Genomic DNA, 21,702 nt, shown 5'->3' on the forward strand with positions numbered 1-21,702 from the left:
TATATATTTCAAATATGTGTGTCTGAAAAAAGTTTCATTGATCTACATTATTGTAAAATATTTATTTAATAAAACTAATGCTAAGAAAAAATTATTAATTTTTCTTTTCTTAAAAAAATCGTTCTAAGAAAAAATTTTTTTTTAGATAAGTTACGTATAATTGGTTTTTAGCCTTATACTAATAATTTTAACATATTCAAAAATAATGAAATGTTCACCTAACGGATCTTTTAGGTGAATATTCGTAGTTTGTATCTATGTTGTTAGTAAAACAAGAATATCGAACTGGTTGAAAACCAAAATCATTTACCGAACATATATATCTAAAATTCGTGTGTGTGTGTGTTTGTTTGTTTTAATCAGTAGAACGAATCGTGTTTTATACTTCTACAAACGAATGTTGGAAGTTTACATCGTAACTCACTAATGATGATTAGGAGCAAACCCACGTATGACCGGGATTTAATATAACTTTTTATGAATATCTTTCTACATGGTTGTTTTGCCATGAACACAACCTTCTAATACTTGATAATACATATATTACTGCATTTTGTTATAAGTAATAATTTAACATCTAGAACTGAAAAAAAAGTTTTTTTACTTTTTTATTTATTTTCTAGAAATTAAATAGTTAAAATTTAGCAAAGATTATCTTATAAAATATTTAATTAAGCCTTTTTAAATGAATTTTGAAAGTTTCATTTAAACACAAATTTCGTTGTTGTAATAACGTAATTCTACAGTTATATTTTGAGATAAACTGTTAATTGTATAATAGTTACTTGTATATAAAAGAATATTTACTAACAGATAAAAAAAAAATACAAAAATAATATTCAACTTTACAAACTTCTCTGATAAAATTAAATTAACGCGTTTTACTAAAATAAATACAAGTAATCTGCTATAAATGAACGAGAAAAAGGAGACTGTATACTTTCTAAAGGAAAAAATTACTTGCCACTGATAATATTGAAGACTACAAATTTTATAAAGTAGAATATTAAGATAAATTTTAATTTTTCGTTTTTTAAATAGTAACTAAAAGAGTCAACCCATTGACTAAAAGGAAGTGATCATAAAAGTTTTTAAATTTTCTAACATTCCGATTATATGTTTATCTTGGTTCCCTTTTCTGTTAACCATTTCAATTTTTTTTTTTAAATTTGCATTGATTCTATTCTAGATTATTTTTAATCCCGTCCTCATTATTATTGGTTTTCTAATATAGTTTTAAATAAATAACTTTTATTACAGTTAAATATTTATTAAAATATTTTACGATTATTTGCAATAAATCAATCTATTTTATATTATATATTTCGGAAATCGATTTTGTAGCAAGTTAATTTAACACAACACTAAATCTTTTACAAACAATTTCTGTTATATTTTAGCTAAACATTGACGCCTCCCACTTTGTTTCCATCAAAATACTGTTTGTGAACTCTCATTTGTGTGATCAGGTTGTATGATGCCCTTCTTATATTATGGAATTTGTGCACTCGCGCTGGTGATAAAGTGTTAATGACAAAACGAGGACAAATATTCCATCGGAACATAGAACTCTTCTGTTTCAGTTATCAGATTAAACCAATCGTTTTTTTTTTAAATGTATATACAAATTATATTTTTTTCTTGGTATTGTTGGTTTTAATTATTTAATAAACTTATCATTTGTAAATCTAATAGGAATAATGTAAGGAAAACTAATTTTGACTAGTAGTTCAAATTTGAAATCGGTTCTATTTTTTATTTAAAATATAATACTGATTTTTATTTGAAACTTTAAAGTAGTATAAAGTAAGAAACTTACATAGAATAGTTCACTAGAAAATTATGCTCGGCAAAATTTTATATTTAAAAGTATATATTTATCAGTAAATACGATATTTATTTACTAGTTCTTGCAGAGATCTTGTATTAGCATATTTATAATTAGTTATACTAGTTTAGAGTAGGTTGATTACTATTTAAGTGGGTAAAATCCTGTATTTCAGAATATTTCCCTTGTTTTAACCCTGCTGATATTAAAATCGATGAAATTTGTTAAACCGTTTTTAATCTTTTTGTTTGTGTGGATATAGTAGAATTTAATAGAGGGAATAATATTATATTTATTTATTTTATTATATTTTTTTTTTTTTTTAGCGTATTATTCTTACTGACAACATAGGCAAAATAATTATAGTCTGTTATTCTGGCTGTTATATCATTTTGTTTCTAATTTCCAAAATGTAAAATTTATGAATTTTATCCTAAGATAAAATTCATAAATTTTAAACCTAAGTTTAAAAATACATTTTGTAGTTCCTAAAATATATGTTTTTGTATTGACTGCGGCTGACAACTTTTTAATATAACTGCATGTAGCAAAGATAATCGCAGATATACTCATGAGTTCTTCGTATAAAATAACAGATACTATCTATGTGTCATATTGAATTGCAAAATTTGTTTCATCTTAGGCCATTAATTAAACTTCAATTACACCGTACAATGGATATTAAAATACAGTTATATAAAAAGATCAATAATTAATCTATTTTAAAAGAAATCTGCAATAGAAATAAAATAAATAGCACTGGTTTTATTTATTAGCGACTTCTTGTAGTTGATGCCAAAAAAGGTAGAAAATGTCATATTTTTAAAAAATCGGTTTTTTTGTGAATTTAAAAACAATTTAAGTTTTAGTATTATTTAATTATGGGTACACCTAAAATGAAATGAATATTGTACATTTCTTATAATTTAAAAAAAAAGTAATAGGTTAGTATCCTTCGAATAAATAAAAATGATGCTACAAATACAGAGAAACTAGTTTAAATAATCAATATCCATGTTGAAGATAGGTTATTGGTAATACTGTTTATTTCCCGTCTAATTTTCGAAATAATTTTCTTGAAGTTTATCGCGAAAATAGTTTGAGTATCAGAATAGCTTCAGGTTACTTGCATCATTATTCTGTTACAATTCAACACTAATTAATAACGGTAAGAATATTTTCAGACAGTCTAAGTAAGTTTCGTGTATTTTGTAGTTCAACTTCCTCTAATTTTGTCTGAAAAAAACTAACTACAAGATTATAAAGGGAGATTTCCTTCATAACACCATGTATCAATGGAACCAGGTTATGAAATTGTGGTTAAGGCATGAATGTAAAAAAAATGTAAGTGGAATTAAGCGCCATTCCTTGTTTTAAGTCAGTAAAATAAGTTGTTCAATGAAATGAAATTAGACTTGGATTCGCTGTAACTATCATAATCACGGATAAGAAATATTGACGTTATTCTTATTAATTCTTATTCAGTTCATTTCAGCTCCTTTAAATGTGTTACTCATGTTAGTCGTTGGTCATACCACAATCGCACAAATGAAACCCGGGTGCATGGTTCCACTGACTCACCATGTAAAAACAGTTGAGGTCAATAAGTTCCATCAATCGTGAAAAGCAAATGCATTTCGTCTTCTCCGGAGAAAACTTGAACTCAGTCGTTTTACACCACGATTCTAAACGGGGTATTGTGATTTGGAGCAGCCTTTCGCCAGTAGCTAAATTTTAGATGCTACGTAAATTGAAGAATCATATAACACATAAGGGGTTTTCACAAGCTGATTCTTGTAATATTTATGGCATTAACAAACAATGTAATACTGAGGATACTTCTCTGTGATATTCTGTTCTAGTGTAAATTTTTTGGATACCATTGTTCCACTCGAACTCGAAAGGACCAAATACTGAGGAAACCCCTGATAAATGCAAGGAGTTACTTGTGTACCCCATTCGTGCAGTTTATTTAGGATCCCTCTCTTTCAAGCCACATCATATCCCTTTTCCATATAAAAAAATACAGAAAAGAGGCGTTGGCGAAGTAGAAAGGCATATCGAATGACAGATTCAAGAGTTAGTAGATTCAAGAGCAAATATTCCTCCAAAGTAGATCGATAGACGATCAGCCTTGGCGGAAACCGCATTGTTCATGGGCATATAGGGCATTCTCTCAAGGTACTACACTAGACGACGGTTTACCATTCGTTCCATCATCTTGCACAAGGTGATAGTCAAGGAGATAGGACGATAAATTGAGGGCCATGATTTATCTTTACTTTCCCATCTTTCGCAGACGTAACCGCGAAAAGACAATTCATCCTGGGGATGGAAGAGTGATTCCTGCGCGCGCGCGCGCGAACACACACACACACACACACAGTAATAAGAGAATTTTTTCTTTAAGTAAGCTAGAGCCTACTTTAAGGACTTATCTAATTAGGAATAAGTTTCACGTTGGTTTACAGTTCCCTGTCGTAAGGTGTCGCATCTCCATCGACTGGAACTGTAAGAAGAGTCTGTGTAAGATGTTATATTGTTGAGTAAGGGTATATGTTGTAATTTGTGCAATGCTTGTGGTGTTGTATGTGTATGTTGTAAAAGGTTAAGCTGCTCAATGTGTAGTGAGAAGAAATGATGCATACGCTAGGGCCGTAGGGAAGCCAACCCCCAAAGTCATGAGTAGAACTCCGCGTCAGAGGATTTTAAGATTAAAGGTTTTGTTTAATAACAACACTAATATTCATAATTTACTAAGTTAGGGAATTGTTTCTTAGTACATTTTTTAAATCTATTAAATGAATAGTTATTGAGTTCTGGGTGTTAACTGATTAGAAACTTGCTCAATGTTATATTTTCCGCCACCCAAACTAGTAATATTTTTATTTTGTGTCTTGTGAAATTTTAGATTGCTTCATATTTTTTTAATTTAAAAGAACGATTATTTATTGGAGGAATGCAAATGTTTGGTAACAATTGAGGATTCTCAGATCACGATCTTAGTAAATCAGCCGGTTAACTGATAATTGTAACTACATGTTTATTCGTAGGTGCGGGTGCAAAAACCCGAGTATATAATTAAACCATTATTAATTAGCTACTGTATTGCACTAACTGTAAATTTACAGTATATTCGATTGCAATATAAGTTGTAATTTTTTGAAGAAATCTATCGCATAAGCGTGGAATGTCGATCATGTTTTGTTGTACTGTTATGAAGAAAGATTTTATTGATGGAAATAATTTAAGGAAAGTTTTGTCAAGGTAGTCAGTATAAATTTATTTAGCGTATGGCACTAAAACATAACACCAATTACAGAAAAAATTATAAACAAGATATAACAAACTAATATATGCTATCGATTCTGGAGTCGCCATCAGGAAATCTTCAGGATTCCCTTTATAAGGTGTCCTAGGGCAAACTTCTGTATGTGTCTGATAGTTTGATTTTCACCACACTCACAAAGCGGCGTCGGTGTTTTACCCCATTTATACAGGAAATAGGCCCACCTTCAATACTGAGTCCGTATTCTGTTTAGCGTTGACCATGTCAGTATAAAGTATATTAACGATGATCAATCATAAAGCCAAGGGAATTTGTTGATTATCTATTAAATGTAAATAATTTAATATGTACAAACCGGCTGGATTTTAAATCCCACCTACAAAGTTTACAAGCCAATATAAAGAGAAAAAAAAATACGGTGTTCATTACAATTTTAACTAACTAATCATAATTAAAATTTTTCGATAAACTTCTTGAAAATGACATCACACTAATAGAAACAGTATATTCTTCACGTTTTCAGGTAGTTGTAAATTTATTTTTTACAGGATAATAATTATCCAATATTAAATTGTTAAATACGTTACAGTACTATATAACGTATTATACAGTATATAATACGATATTGTATTATTAAAACTTTATATGGAAAAAAGCATAATCTTTGGAATACTGTGTAATATTTCAAAAACCCTTCAATAAATTAAGTTTTTGGGAAGATGATATTTCTCCATTATATCTCAGAAACAAAAGGATAAATATATTTTAAAGCAGATTTATAATTTCAGAGTGTAGTGGACAGTTTTGAATAAAATTTATAAGTTTTCGGTCTAAATTGTAAATACATTTCCTCTAAAAGAACCAGTATTTTTTTCATATTTCTGTCATTTTAACTGGAGAACTGGTATTCAGTTATAATTTCTTTAATTTAAAAAAATATTTATTGAATTTTACTTGAATTTATCCAAAACATACACGCAATTTATTCCAACGAACGAAATCTTTTATTAAAAAATGAATTATTCATGTGACATTCAATAGCTAAAATATATTCAAACAACGTATCAACCTTTCGTAAAATATATATATATGGAATTTTTCTGGGAAATATTATGTTAAGAAACACTCCTACAAACAATTGTATTTATCCACAGGATAGTTTTTGGGGAATTAAGGACTATCCAATAATATAATATTTATTGTATTATATTTTGGATGCTACGCTTTCTGGCTCGTGGCGTCTGAAGGATAGGCTTATCGATCAGTCGATATATCGCTATGAAATCATTTACATTTACCATAAACACATACTCCCGATAGGTTTCCTGGCTTTACGTTAAGTTAGGTTTATTATTATGCTCCGATAGATTTTTAGGTTCAAAATTTTTATCACTGCTAAACTTTAATTACCATGCTTCAACGAAAGTTATGCACTAAGAAAAGTTATAGTGGATGTTAAATTGGTTATACACGTAATGCCTATTTCTCAAACGGTAAATGGTCAACCTAGTTTTAGACACATAAATGTTAATATTTTTATTAAAATATTTTAAATAAAAATATTAAAAATACTTTTCAGTATCTGTTTTTCTTTTAAATTTTACATAAATTTAAAATGATTTGCTTTATAAACATACTTTTTGTGATGGAGAAAGATCTTTCAGAATAAATACAGATAGTATACAGGTATTGTAATAGACTACGTAACAATTCTATTATTATACATCACTACTTTAAAATTTAAAATTGTTTTATGTTCAACTGTTTTAATCATCATGTGTTTCTTTTTATAATATTGTAATTCATCACCACTCGTGCGTACTGTTGTATAATCCCTTGCAAATATAATATATTTTATCCCTTTCTATAATTTAATGCATTTTCTTCTGTCAACAGTTTCTACCGTTGTCTTGTTTCCTTTTGTATTTCATGTCCATTCCAGGCAGACTGGGTTATACGTGACGTCACTACAGAGAAAATTTACCGGTAGAAATTACAGTGACATATATTGCGGTTGCCCTGCTGAATCTAAAACAGGTGAGAAGTAATGCCTTCTGTAGCATCACTTATCATTCCCTTCTCTTACTTCGTCCTCCATTCAGACCGCAGCCTATTAATTCTTGTTCCACGATGGGCATCAATTTATTTTATTTCTATTATTTTTCTTTTACCTCCATTAAAATTAATAAATTATATTACGAAATAATTTCAGAGTACATTTTTATGTATTTTGTGAACAAAAATATCCCTAATATATATTAGGGATAATATATTAATCTCTTAATTGTGATAGGAAGATTAAAATAAAATAAGAATAGGATATTATTTCCTTTATTGAAAATAAATATAACACGTAAATTATAAAACTAATATTTTGATGATATATGAGGTGTGTGAGAAAAGTAATGAGACTGACTTTTTACTTACCAAAGTTTTAATTTTTTTCAAACAACAATATTATTCCCTTCAAAGTAATTCCATTGGTCAGCTATACACCGGCGGAGTCGTTGTTCCCACTCCTGGTAGCAGCTGGAAGGCTTCAACTGGTAGGGCTTTTACTGGTCGGTCACAGTATTTTGAATATTCTCCAGCGTTCCAAAATGACGTCTTTTTATGACACGTTTCAATTTCGGAAAAAGGAAAATGTCACAAGGACTCAAATCAGGTGCAGGTGAATAGGGAGGTTGAGGAACCGTAGGATTGCGTTTTGAGGTCAAAAATACCCTGAAGGAAATGGCCGTGTGACATGATGAAGCACCCACTTGTTTGCAATGTCTGGTCTCACGCGAATTACCCTTTTCCTGAGCCATTCAAGGACACTTGGTTGACAGTTGTCCTGGAGGAACAAATTCTTTATGCTCGATATCCCTACTGTCAAAAAAGCAAATCAGCATGGTTTTGATCTTTGATTTGCTCATTCGACATTTTTTCGGACGAGGAGATGATGGAGTGTAGTACTCTTCGGTTTGCCGCTTTGTTTCAGGATCGTACTCAAATATCCAGGATTCATCACATGTGATCACACGATTGAAGAATTCTTGGTCATTGTCAATTCTCTCAAAAAGATCAACGTACACGTTTATTCGATTGTCCTTCAGTTCGGTTGTGAGATTTTTTGGCACCAATTTCGCGCAAACCTTTTGCATGTCCAAATCGTTTGACAAAACTTGATATAGGGTGTGAAAGTGTTTAAATTTAGATGTTTACTCATCATCCTTATTGTTAAACGACGGTCTGATCTCACAAGAACCCTCACACGGTCAACGTTTTCGTGAGATTTTGAAGTTGAAGTTCTCCCTGAATGAGGCTGATCTTCAACGTGTTCTCGGCCTTCCAAAAATGCTCTCAAAAAACAATGTTCCCCATAGGCCTGTTTCAACTTTTCAAAGGTCACACCCGCGGATTCCTCAAGTTTAACACAAAACTTGATTGCACAACATCGCTCTGAATTCCGATTCATTTCCATGAATTCCGATCTGAATTCCATTTTCGTAACGCACAACAAAAACACAACTTCACTGATGGCGCTTCCAAATATAATGTGTTCGCTGAACGTAGTTAAAACTCGTACTGAAAATGTGGAAGGGATCAACTTAGTATGCGGGTCAAGGGGGGCAATAAGGCTGAGGAGTTGTCGATTGCCCTACGAGTCAGAGCGCCGCACTTACGCATTGATAAAAAGTCTCGGGGCACTAAACGGACAATTGTGCATATTAAGGAACTTGATGCGGATACAACTGAGCAAGAGATACACGACGCTGTAGAAGCTGTTATTGGGGCATCTGACGGCATCCGGGTGACGTCCATCCGTTTCGCTTATGGAGAAGCAAAAAATATCAAGGTTATTAGAACGTACCTCAAAGCTAAAATCGGATGGGTCCATTGTAGAGTGGTCATCCAGGAGGACTAAAATATATTTTTTCGGTGCTGGGCCGTGGAGCACGTTTCGGCGACCTGTACGAGGACCGAAAGGTCACAGCTTTGTTTCAACTACGGGAGGCCGGGTCATCGGCGGGCAGGTTGTACAGCGACTGCGGCGTGTGCGATACGTGGCATGGAGGGCCACCGGACTGAGGGGTGTGTGTCGTCACGATGAGGATCACTGAGAATCGTCACGAGGGAGTGGGGGGGAACGAGGTCGTTATTAACAGCTCCCTGCGGAGCAACCGTTGAGCCCGTGCTTGCGCGGATGAGCGGTGGTAATGAGGCACGGGAACTGCAACACCCCGTCGCTGGAAATGACCTAGTACCGGCGGGGCTGCCCCTTACGGGTTGTCTCCGGTAGAAGCATTGGCGTAAAGACCGAGTCCCAGCTTCTGGAATGGGGCCCAGAACGACTTAGTCGGGCCTGATTACCTTACTCTGGAAGTTATATGCAGGCACGGACCTAAGATCCAACCGGCATACCGGATATAGCCAGTTGGAATGGAGGCCTGTTTGAGTATATGAACACTCGTATATGCAATTACATATATGTCATGATACTTTTATAAATTACACAATAATCCCCAATAATTAAATTCAACTACTAATTCCTTCTATAACCTTAGGTGTCTTACCAGCTCTCTCCAAAACTATCTCTTAGATATCCTAATAGTCTCCACCATCTAACCATTCTTACCATCTAATCATTCGATAACTTCCAGCTCCGATAGAGTAGCATCCCAGCCAGGCAACTAGAAAATTATTTAATTTCGGGGCATTTACCCTAAAACCCTTTAAATCCGAATGTTACATAAAGAACAAAACCATTTTCCTTCCTGCTTTCCCAGACCATAATTAATGCTGAAATCTCCCTCTATCCCAAATTCCAATAAATATCGATTTTATTAAAACTACTAATTAAGATATTATTTTCACCAAAGTTACAGCTGAACCTGTAAAAGCTATCATGAAGCATGAATACAGAAGCATTCTGCAAAAATCTCTCCTAATACTTCCCTCTCATCCGTACAATTATACTGCCCAGTTCATTGCTCCAGGTAACCACCTCATTAGTTTTGTGTATTATTCCAGACCCACCATAAACCATGCGTATTTATTCAATTTGTAAGGAAAATCTCTCAACTTATTTAAAAAGAAAGAAATTATTTTAACTTCTGAGATCATAATAGTGAGCGCTAAGTACTTAAAATTGTATGGGTATCATATGGGTGCACACATAAAAAACAAGCATATACATATTATCTTGCAATCTTCTTCGAATTGCTATAGTTCATCTTGTTAAAAGAATTCAGATGGTTATTTATAGTATTCTACATTATAATGTCGTTTTATAGAAACTTGAATGTGTAAGATTAATAAAATTAGATTAATGACAAACGGTTGTTTAGATCGTGACCGAGATGACTTAATAAAAATTTCAGTCAGAACCTTTGCTACCTGTCTTGTTAAACTATCGTAATAGAATTAACATAAATAGAATTAAAATAATAATAATAATATTTTATAAAAGTAAAATGTCAATTCGTGCGTGTTTTGATTTCCAAGAATATGTTTTTCATTGTACAATCGTTAGGAATTTTATGTGATAAATATTTTTAACGGCAAATTTGGATAAAATAAATTTTTTTAATAAAATTAAAAAAAATGTAAAATGATAGAAATCTTATATATGGAACTTCGTAAAATTAGGTTGCCTTGTCTTAAAATAAATAAGTCAGATTTAGTTAATTTGGTAAACTGATGCATTATAGGGGCTTAAATATGAAAAATATAATTGAAAATATTGGTTTCGTAAGTACTGTGAAATCAAAATATTATCGTGTAAAACTAAAAAATGGACATCGAACACTTCAGTTTTTAATATAATGATAATAATATAATAATAAATGAACTAAGAATGTCAATCACTAACTAATTTTCTTAGTTTTAACGATTTTCTTTTATAAGATATTCCTAAAGATTTTTTTGGAAAATGGTTTTTCAGGCAGCTTTAAAAATGCAACTATAAATTGTGAATTGATTTCATAAAGTTAAGTTACCCAACTTCTACTAAATTTCCTTTCCTTTAAATTTCATACGTTATCTTAATGCATTAATCATTTATGAATAATATAAAACCCAAATGATACTTTTGCATTATAAGTAGACGATTTTTTAAACTTACGCAAAAATTAAAAAAAATTCTGTACTTTTCCCGCCCCCCGGAGCCGGACACGCAATTAAGCATAAACTCAGCTCCAGGGGTTTGCTTAGCCTCAAACTACCTCGAAAGGATGGAAGCCCCAGCCCAGCCAGCCGGGACTCGGTCTTTTTGCATGCCATGCCACAAATGAAGAGTTCCTAAAAAGGAACCACTAAAGGGATCCCCCATCGGGACTACAGTCTCACATTCCCCCGACGGCGTCTCAAAGAAGTCTCCATCTGATCATTAAAGATGGAAGACCGAAGCCTTTCACCCCTCCCGGGAGGAGCTGACGCTGAAAGACACCATGACGTTACTGTGAAGACAGAGCTTCTGACGCAGATATCTTGGATCCTTGACCTCCAGGCGCATGACCGTAGACAACTGGATGCTAAACTTGTGCTAATGTAGTGGCTCCTTGGTAGACGGTCTCATTTGTCGTTAACGAATAAAATTTTGTTGTGTAAGGTTACCCTGAAACCAGTATCACTATATGGTGCACAAATATAGGGGATTAATTGAAATGGTAATATTGAAATCATCCGACGATATCAAAATATACTGCTCAGGGTCGTATCAGGAGCTCTACAGTTTCGCTAGGAACGATGAGGTTAACGGGTACCTTGAGGGGTCACATTTCTGTGAGGAGATAAAAAGGACCAGTAGGAACTACATATCAAAACTGGACAAGAAATTGAATCATCTGGCGCTGAATCTACTTGATAATGTTGAGGAGTAAGACGGTTGAGGAGGCTATATGCACTGGGACTCACTGATCTTTAAAGGCATGAATGATCACAAGAGTGCGTAACCCATAGGATGATAAAGTGGTTATTATGTTAAAAATAATTTAAACTTTAAGAATTTATACTGGAATTTGACATACGTTAATAGTGGTGGTTGACTCTGAGTTGGCGGTTTGACTTTTCAGTGTTATCAATGATTTTGTGACTATTGTTTTTAACTGTCTTTATTATTTGATACCTTTGTTATCTGTTGCCTTTGTTTACGGTAACTAATTGCTTTGGTTGTATCATGGGAGATGATGGAAATTATTAATATTGTATTTGCACTGGACTACCTTTGCATAGTCCTTTGAGACGTTTGCTGAAACGTTACTCTTAGCAAAACATTATATTTATGGTCGCAATCTTTTTGGCCACCGATTGTAAAAATAAATTAATCATAAACAAAGTTACATCTAAATTATTCTTATTATTGCTTTCCAAAATACTAACTATGAACTAAAATATTATTGTATTCTATAATTATTTTTCAAATTATACATTTTTCTAACATATAAAAAATGGCAAGCGTAAAACTACCAAAATATTTAGTGCGAACAATAGGGGCATAAACGTTATGGATAGAAAGAGGTTATTGTTCTAACGGCTCAGATAGGTATAGTACATGATTAAATACTAGCCCAAGTTTAATGCGAGTAAGTTCGTATTAAAGACGCTTATAATACACAATGAACAGTTTCAAATTATCTTTATGAATTCAAAAAATATTAAATTCTTAGTTTTATCTAACTTGCTCATAGAGTAAATTGATTCAGCATAAGTAAATTGTTAATCGGGATAGAATAAAGTATAACAGTTTTGTATTAATAACATTCACAAACAGGTGTGTAGTTTAAATATACTTTACCAACAAATTATTTTGTAGGTAAAGAGTGGATCAACTTAGAGATAGTTAGTTATACGTTTATTTGTGATACCTGAATAAACATGTAGGTAGTAGTTAGGCCAAAAAAAAATAACAGCAACGTAAATGCAAAAAAATGACCTAGATTGATAAAATATACCCTTATTGCTGATGTGACCACAGTCGCTATCTAGGTATGCCCTTTGATCGCTGATTAACCGGGAGGAATCACGTAAAAAATAAGAAACAATTAAATAAGATGTTTATGCAGTTATACTGGCAACTGGGTAAGAATTCTAATTTACTTCTCTAAAATAAGTTATTGATATACAAAGTATTCGTAAAACAAAATTGGACTTATGGTATACAACAATGGGGTGCAAATTGAGTTAGCAACATTAAGGTGATTTAACGATCTGAAAACAAAATCCTGAGGGTTCAATTTCCGAATTTCGAAAATTCTGAAATTGAGCAAGATTTACACATTACACTTCATACATATGGTAATAAATTAGCTGTAAACCTGTTGGATAACATTATGTACGTTATACGGCTGAAAAAACGTCATGTACTGGACCTGAGTGATTCGTGACAAGGGTTAGGATATGATTTATCGTTGATAATACAAATTATATGTCATATACTACTTAGGTGTTGTATACCAAATTATTTTTTAGTAATTTGGTACAGTGTGCAGTGTTATGTTCAACATACCTATTATCATTGTTACTGCTCTGTATATCTAACGTCATTTTACTATTCTAGATTCTTTAAACATTATTATATCTTGTGTATGATTTTAGTATAAAAAAAGTCAGTCAGTCATTCGATGGTCTTCATCCTTGTTGTAAGTTTTCATTCAATTTACTTATGGTTTCGAGATATATTTTAGGACACCGATTTTAAATAAAGTTGTTTTTAAAAAAAAATATTTGTTATTTTTAAATTTTTTATCATTAATTTTAAGCCTAAATTTTCCTTTAATTGATCTACCATTAAAATTGAAAATAAATTTATCCAGAAAACTTTCAATACCCGAACTACAAAACAGTTACATTGTCTTCAGTTACCTGGTCTGTTACACTGAAACAGTTCATATGCTGAGTAGATATGGTCAAAATCAACTAAAGGAAATGCCTTTCCTTTAATTGATCTTCTATTAAAAATAAATTTATCCAAAAAACCTTCTAAACATGAACTACAGAACAGTTACATTGTCTTCACTGTGAATATCAAAAAGTGCTTTTTATTTATACGTCAGCTAAAATGTAACTGTAAGCAACATAAAATTTAAATTGCAAATAGGAAGCATATGTGAAGAGTGTGGAGGACAGTTGAAATTTTTAATCTAAAGTATTGAGAAATATTTGCATAGAGATGTAGTATGTTTGCATAAGACATACAGATCTTTTATAATATATTTGTAGTGTATTAAAAGTTATTACAGTATAATAGTGAGTTCTGTTTATTATTTTTTTTTTGTTTGGGGGCAAAAAACGCCTGTGCGTTATCATCGCCCGGAATTTTCTTTAATAAAAAGGTAAAATAACTCTAAAATAATAAAACTTATAAGGTTTAAAATTAATATAAATCATATAATAAAAATTTCTTAAAAGAAAAGTCAAAAAAGTGAAATTAAAGTCAAAACTAATATCGCAGACGGAGTCTTTAAAATACAAAAATTAAAATAATAGAAAAAAGAAATTGTATAAAACTTACCTAATTCCGATAGGTTGTGAAAAAGACTCCCTTCTCGAATAATAAAATTAAAGACATAGAACCAAAAAAATCAAAATTAAAAGTAAAGGAAAAAAAATATCAGAAATTCTTCTAGCATAAAAATATATGTGATATTAATTTTTTTTGCAGTACCCTGGTACTATGCAAAAACAGAAACATCCGGTTAAAAATTACGTTATTATTGTACAAGATACCACGGATGTTTCTGGATAGATTAAATTTGCGACGCAACGCCGCATAACATATGCAGTCTATGAGAATGTGGTGCACAGTCATGCGGCTGTTGCATCGTGTGCATAGGGGTGCGTGTCCTCCTGACATTAGGTACTCGTGTGTCATTACCGTATGTGCTATCCGTAATCGGCAGATGACTATTTCTTCACGTCGAGTTTTTCTGCAAGAGGCGTCCCATGGCGACACTGAATCTTTAATCTGTCGGAGTTTATTACCGACGGTAGTCGCCCAGTCACTTCCCCACCTTGCTTTCAGTGATTGTTTTACACGAATAATAAAATTTAGTAGTAACTCGGTAGTAACTCGGCTGGTGAAAGGAGGTTGAATACACTCTTCTTTGGCAGCATAATCTGCGTGTTTTTAACTGGAATCCTTACGTGGGTAGGGATCCAGCAAAAACTTACCTCTGTGTTGCGATTACTCAACTCAGCGATTGCATTGTAAATTTCAATGACGACAGGATGTTTGAAATAAAAGTTTTCTAACGCCTGGAGAGTCACTGCAAATAAGAATGTTTCTATATTTAGGGTTAATGATATTTAGAGCCTTATTTATAGCGAGCAGTCCAGCGGTGAACACACCCGTAATACCGGGTAGGCCAAACATATAAGTGCTTTCATTGACAACAAAAGCACAACCAACGGTATCGTCTCGTTTCGATTCATCAATGTATATCACCGCGTCTGGGTTCTTCTTGCTGAGAATATACTGAAACATTTGTGAATACACTGAAAACAGTAGGTGGTGTTGATTGTTTATCGTATATTGTAAGGTCAAATGTAACATTTACAAGGTTTATTCTCCACGGAGGATATGAGCACATACATGATGGAAAGAACAACGGAGTCTCAACATTTATATGCTGCAACAGGCGTCGGGTGTGGCCATAGTTCTGCATATGGCCAGTCTATTACAAGAGTACAATATCACGATTAATGTATTTCAAGACTTGTAAAAAAATTTTGATGATATAGATACTGATAGTATTTCATCAATTGCTCTGTCCAGTTGATAGTGAAGTTACTTGTATTTTAATATTTAAAGAATCAGATTCATTATGTGCGTTTTTATAGCTATTCTTTTATTTTCCGTGTATATTAATACTTTTTAGATTCAAGAATCCTACATAGTAAAGGGGAATAAATTAAATACTATCATAAATTACGTAAATCATTTTCAAATAAAATTTTCTGCACGAATTCTTTGCGTGTGAATTCTTTAAATGTGGCTTTTATATACGTATAAAAGACACATTTAAAATGTGTTTTTATTTTTTTACACACACGCAGATATATATATATATCTGTGTGTATATATTATATATAAAATGTGTTTACACATGATTAAAGCTGAAATTTACAAATATTTTACATAAAAAAAACAAACGCAATTTTAGATCATAAATTTATTATCTGTTTGTTTATCGGATTTCACGTTAAACAAAAACTATTCAATATAACTTTAATAATAGGCTTACAAACCGGATAAATAAATCATCAAATCCCAGTTAATATTAATCTAGATTTCCACATTTAAAATAATATCAGCTTCTGATCCCTTTTTGCTGAAAAAAAAAATCTAGCATGTATTCATAGATTAAAAAATATAAAAAATACTATTGTTATTTTCGAATAATAATATTGTCTAGAATTTTAACTACTTCGCAATTATTGAAAATGCGATGTGTAATAATTATAGATTTTTAATATGAATTTAAAAATGAGCACTTGGCTTACGAGTTCAAAAATTTTTAAGTAAATATAAAGTATACTAATTTTTGCACAAATTAAGATTTATTGCAGTAAAATTAGTTACTTTTCATTTTTACAAATTCATAACGTTTTTCTGTTAATTTGTTCGGTTTTTCTTTTAATAATAAAATTTGAGTTTTTTGTTTTACATTATTACGTCAATTTTCTAAAAGTTAAATTCGCAATTCGCTACTAGTTTTTATATTAAAATTTTCACATTTATTAGACATTTATCAAAGTAGTATTTCAAACCTAAAAAAAGTGTTTTTCGTCAACGAATTTTTCTATTTTATGCTTTTTTTTCTGATGAGGGGGAATCCCATTTACGGACAAAGTGTCAGACTCGTAACAGGTTCCGCTAGTTGTTATTAAAGTGCGTATGTATACCTGCGCCCTACCGACTAAATCTAACCACTTCATCAACTCCCCCTCCCCGGGCCAGATCTGCAATCAAGCACTACATGGCCCCAGCGGGTACGTTTAGGCAAGGGGAATCCAGAGCCTCCTCCACCACCGCAACATCACCACCGCCCACCTGCGCAAGCGCGGACGACCGATGGCTCACGGCGCAGGGAGCTGTCCTTCACTTCCACCCCTCCCCCACCACGACAACCAGTCTAGTTCTTCGGCCTTCCCATGCTGACACTTTATTTTATGTCGGACATCATGAAAACTACAAAAGATACAGTTCTGGGAGAAGTTTCTTCTATTTTTAAAGTCAAGAATTATAAGAAAACATCAAATTTAGCCGCTTATATAACGCCTTAAAAATTTCAGTATGTCATTTATTGGGGAACTGAGATCCGGGTGAAATTTTCCACGAACCGTAACTCGACAACCATGCGTTTTTGAATATATGCGTATGAACAATTTTCCTTATTTCAAGCTATAGAATCAGTTTCCCAATTATTTCCCTTTCATCCTGAATTACGATGTGTTTTAAAACAATATAAAAAATTGTATGTTTTAAATGTTTTATTAACTTCATACTTCAGTTTGTCATTAATATTGTCATTATTGAACTATGCTGAGTAGGTGTCTCGACTTACTGAGATTAAAAAATATTAATAGCTCGTATAACCTAGATATTCTTGAAAATGTATATTTAGGGACATGTTATTATTTTTACATTCAAACGACATTTTAAGGAATATTCGTAAAATAATTTAAAATGCAGCTGTATTGTGTTGAAAAAACTTTTAATTTTTGGTATTTTATAATCTAAGAAATTATTTAATACAAAGAAAAAATGTTTTATAAGAACATTATGTTAATGATTTAATCATAACTATTTTTGTTATGGAATATATTTTCTTCCATAAAAAAATATTAATTAATACATTTTTATTGTTGTAACATTCATTTAAAAGTAGATAAATATGAATAACTTTGGGAATTTGTAATTAATCTATTAATTTATTAACTAAAAATCGACGATCTTCCTCTTTTTTTTGAGTGCTAAATTAGCACGATAAACTTCATGAAAAACTTTCAAATAAAACTTTTAATCCTGTTGTTTTGTTTTAATTTTCAGATAATTTTCTCTGTGAACCCTGTACTTTAGGAGTAGGTAGAAAAAATTTATGATATACGAGTATAATGTGACAAAAAGGGAGCATTTATAGGAAAATAATTATTATGTTTACTTCCGGTTGATAAATGTTTGTAGCCCAGCCTATTTCAAACCAAATAATGTGAATAGCGAATTGTTTTTCAAAAACTTTTCTTCCTTTCTTATATTTAAAAATAATAATAATAATAATAATAGTAATTCAATAAAAAATATTTATGATATTTATTTTATATTTAGGATTAACATGAACACCCGTAAACAAGATTTGTTAAAAATATTATTTATAAAAAGTAAATTTCTTTAAAATAATTTTCTTTAAAAATAAAAGTCTTAAAAAACAATTTCTGATTCCAAAACTTATGCTCTATTTTTTTCAAAATGTAGCGTTAAAGAGAACAGAAAACAACTTTTGGGAGGAATAAATATCAGAAATTCTGTTTTAATACTTATTTATTCCTATATAGAAGAGTATATAAATGAACTGTTAATATAAAAAATGTAATATCTTTGATTGCCTTTTCTCCGCGGATAGGCCTTCAACGACTAAGCAAATATCGTTTCAAGTAGTTTTCTTCTTTTTCCTCCAGAAGGTCTTTCTTTATTCCTTCGTACTGTTTAGCTCTTCTTTTTTCAGTCTTTTCTTTTCTTTTGTCTTTTTCTTCTTACTTACAGGAACATTTAATTCTAAACTCTCCTTTCTGTATTATTTTCGATCTAAACAGCCATATCTGTATTTTTGAGCTCTTTCATTTGTTTAACGTAGCCACCTTGACCTTTATATTTCCAGAGTTTATTGAAAATCTATATGGGTAGTCTTTAATGGTTCATTCAGAATATGTATCCATAGAATTTTAATCGTCCTTTTCTTATTTTACTTTAAGATCTTCAATTTTATTGTATATCTCTTTATTTTATCTCAGTTTGTGACATTCCTGGACCATAAATCATTCTTAATTTTCTTTCTATCTTGAGGAAATTTTCTATTCTAGTAATATTTGTAGTTTCCGTGCCTCTCAAGATTACTGGTCTTACAACTGTGCTATAAAGCAGTAATTTTGCATTAATATATTTCTATTATTGAAAGTGTATATTATATTTTATAATAATACCTACAGTTTTTACTATGTGTTTTATGAAACGTACTAAAACTATTTATATACATCACTAAAAAATTATTGAATATCGTGGATAAAAAAATGACATTCACACTTCTTTTTAAATTTCTAATAAATCTTTTTATTAATATAGGTAACATTACAAAAAATGGAATTCCATTGAGAATAAAATATTAATATTATTTTAATGAATTAAAACATTTAATTTGTTGTTAGTAATTCTTATTATTGGTCTGGGAATTTCCGCTCTCACGGGTGCATCCTGATCTGCTAATACAGATATATTTCATCCGACTGCGTTGATTCAGCAGTATATTTTATTTAGTTTGAATGTATACAAGTAGGACTCTGACTGCTGAGTTGCTGTTCCGATTAAAATAGTAAAATTCATTCTTTAATTGACGTAATTTTTTAAATATGAAATAAAAATAATACGAGTAACTTAAATGACTTATTAACTGAATATGAAGGCATTATATATTAAAATAAATTAAAAACTAATCAATGAGAATTCTCTATAACCAAATTTTTAAAACTAGTAATGAAAATAAAAAAATTACCACGTATAAGGAAAACAGCTAAATAAATACAATTATTGTTATTACCTATGATGGGTTAATGGAAATATTATAAAAATAAGTCACTAATACTAACTGTTAAATAATAGTTTTATTATTGATGTAATTAAGTTTGCTATTAGAGTTAACTGTTTGTTTTGTATGCAATATCAAAAAACTCGTGTTTGCTGAATATATGACCTTATTATTCTTACATTATTTTCAAAAATAAATATATTTCGACGATCTATTTATGCAACTATTACCTAGTTGAAAACGTGTTTAAAATAATAAAAAGTAACTAATTATAATATCAACACCCTGAAGAATTAGTTTAACTAAAATTTAATTAAACTGTTTACTTTTATTTTTACCTTAATGACATACCTGACAACTCTAAACGTACCTTTATTACACGAAATAAATATATGGAAACGAGTTAATTCAAATGTATTTTTTCCCCATTACTGTTAATAGCTAAGTATTTATCTGTATAAATATAAAATTTAATTGTATCTGAATACAATATATTCTTTCTATCTGTATCTATGTTGTATGTGTTTGATGTATTTTTATATATGTTGCATAATATTTACAAATTTTATTTATCTATATCCATATAAATATTTTAGATAGGAACTAGAATTTCATATATACTACACTTCACCGAACTGGATTTATGAAATTATTTATACAAACGGTCTGAAAACCTGTCTTATCTTTTTTATGCTCACTAAGCATTTTGATGGTTGCCCTTATAAATAGAACCTTCGATTCTCCTGGAATTACGCCACAAAATTTTATGAAATTATTTCAAGAATAAACACACAACTATTTCATTGTTTGTAGTTGTATTCACCTTTTGAAGGCTACATTTTCAATAAACTACTTTTTTTTGTTTAACTGCAAGAATTTCTTCAGTTATCACTGTTGTGTTTGTTCATTTTATATGACATACTGATTTTTTAAAATTCAATAAATTTTGGTTTATCATAAAATCGTACATTCTTCCCTCAGTTCTATTATCTAAATTTGTTAAAAGAAAGGATGATGTGATGTGAATTCTTGAAAAACGATATAATTATTATTTAGCATTCACAAAACCTTAACCATTAATGGTCTTAAGAACTCCGTTGTCGGAACTAATTTGGGTTTTTATTTATTTTTTATTCATAATATATTATAAACTACTATTACAAATATTTTAACATAATTATTAAGACAACAAATGTTTATGCATAGCCCACTAGAGTATTTACAATAGAAGTAAAATTTTATATATTGAAGTAGCCAAATTTTTCAGAAAAATATTTATTTAATATAAACTAAAACCAGCTTTTAGTTTGCCGATAAGGAACATTTGTAAAAACAAAATTTACTGTTAAAAAATTGCTACTAAAAAATAAAAATAAATAAAAAAAACTGTAGACTATACATCAATTGTAAAATAAAAATAAATAAACAATTATTTTTTTAATTATATAAATACAATAAATTATTTGAAAAATTACTATTTCAAAGTTGGCATTAAAATAACAACAGCTGATCAACAATGCAAACAACTGTTTACGGTTTAAGTAATGTTGTAAGGTACTTTAAGTATATCGGATACTGTGAGCTGTGCTGCCGTTAGCGAAGGGTTTTCTGTGAATTTTACTTTGAATGTGATCGGTTTGCCATTGACGTAAAGCCATACTTATTTACAGGAAAGGAATACGCTGATATGATATTCATTTTGGATAAGTGTAATGGTAATGCTGCTTCTGCTGTAGTAGAATATGAAATACGTTTTCCGAATAACAGGATTTCATATCCCAAAACTGTTAGCGGGAATTTTC

Source organism: Lycorma delicatula, chromosome 1 (assembly GCF_047948215.1).
Source record: "Lycorma delicatula isolate Av1 chromosome 1, ASM4794821v1, whole genome shotgun sequence".
Classification (NCBI taxonomy): domain Eukaryota; kingdom Metazoa; phylum Arthropoda; class Insecta; order Hemiptera; family Fulgoridae; genus Lycorma; species Lycorma delicatula.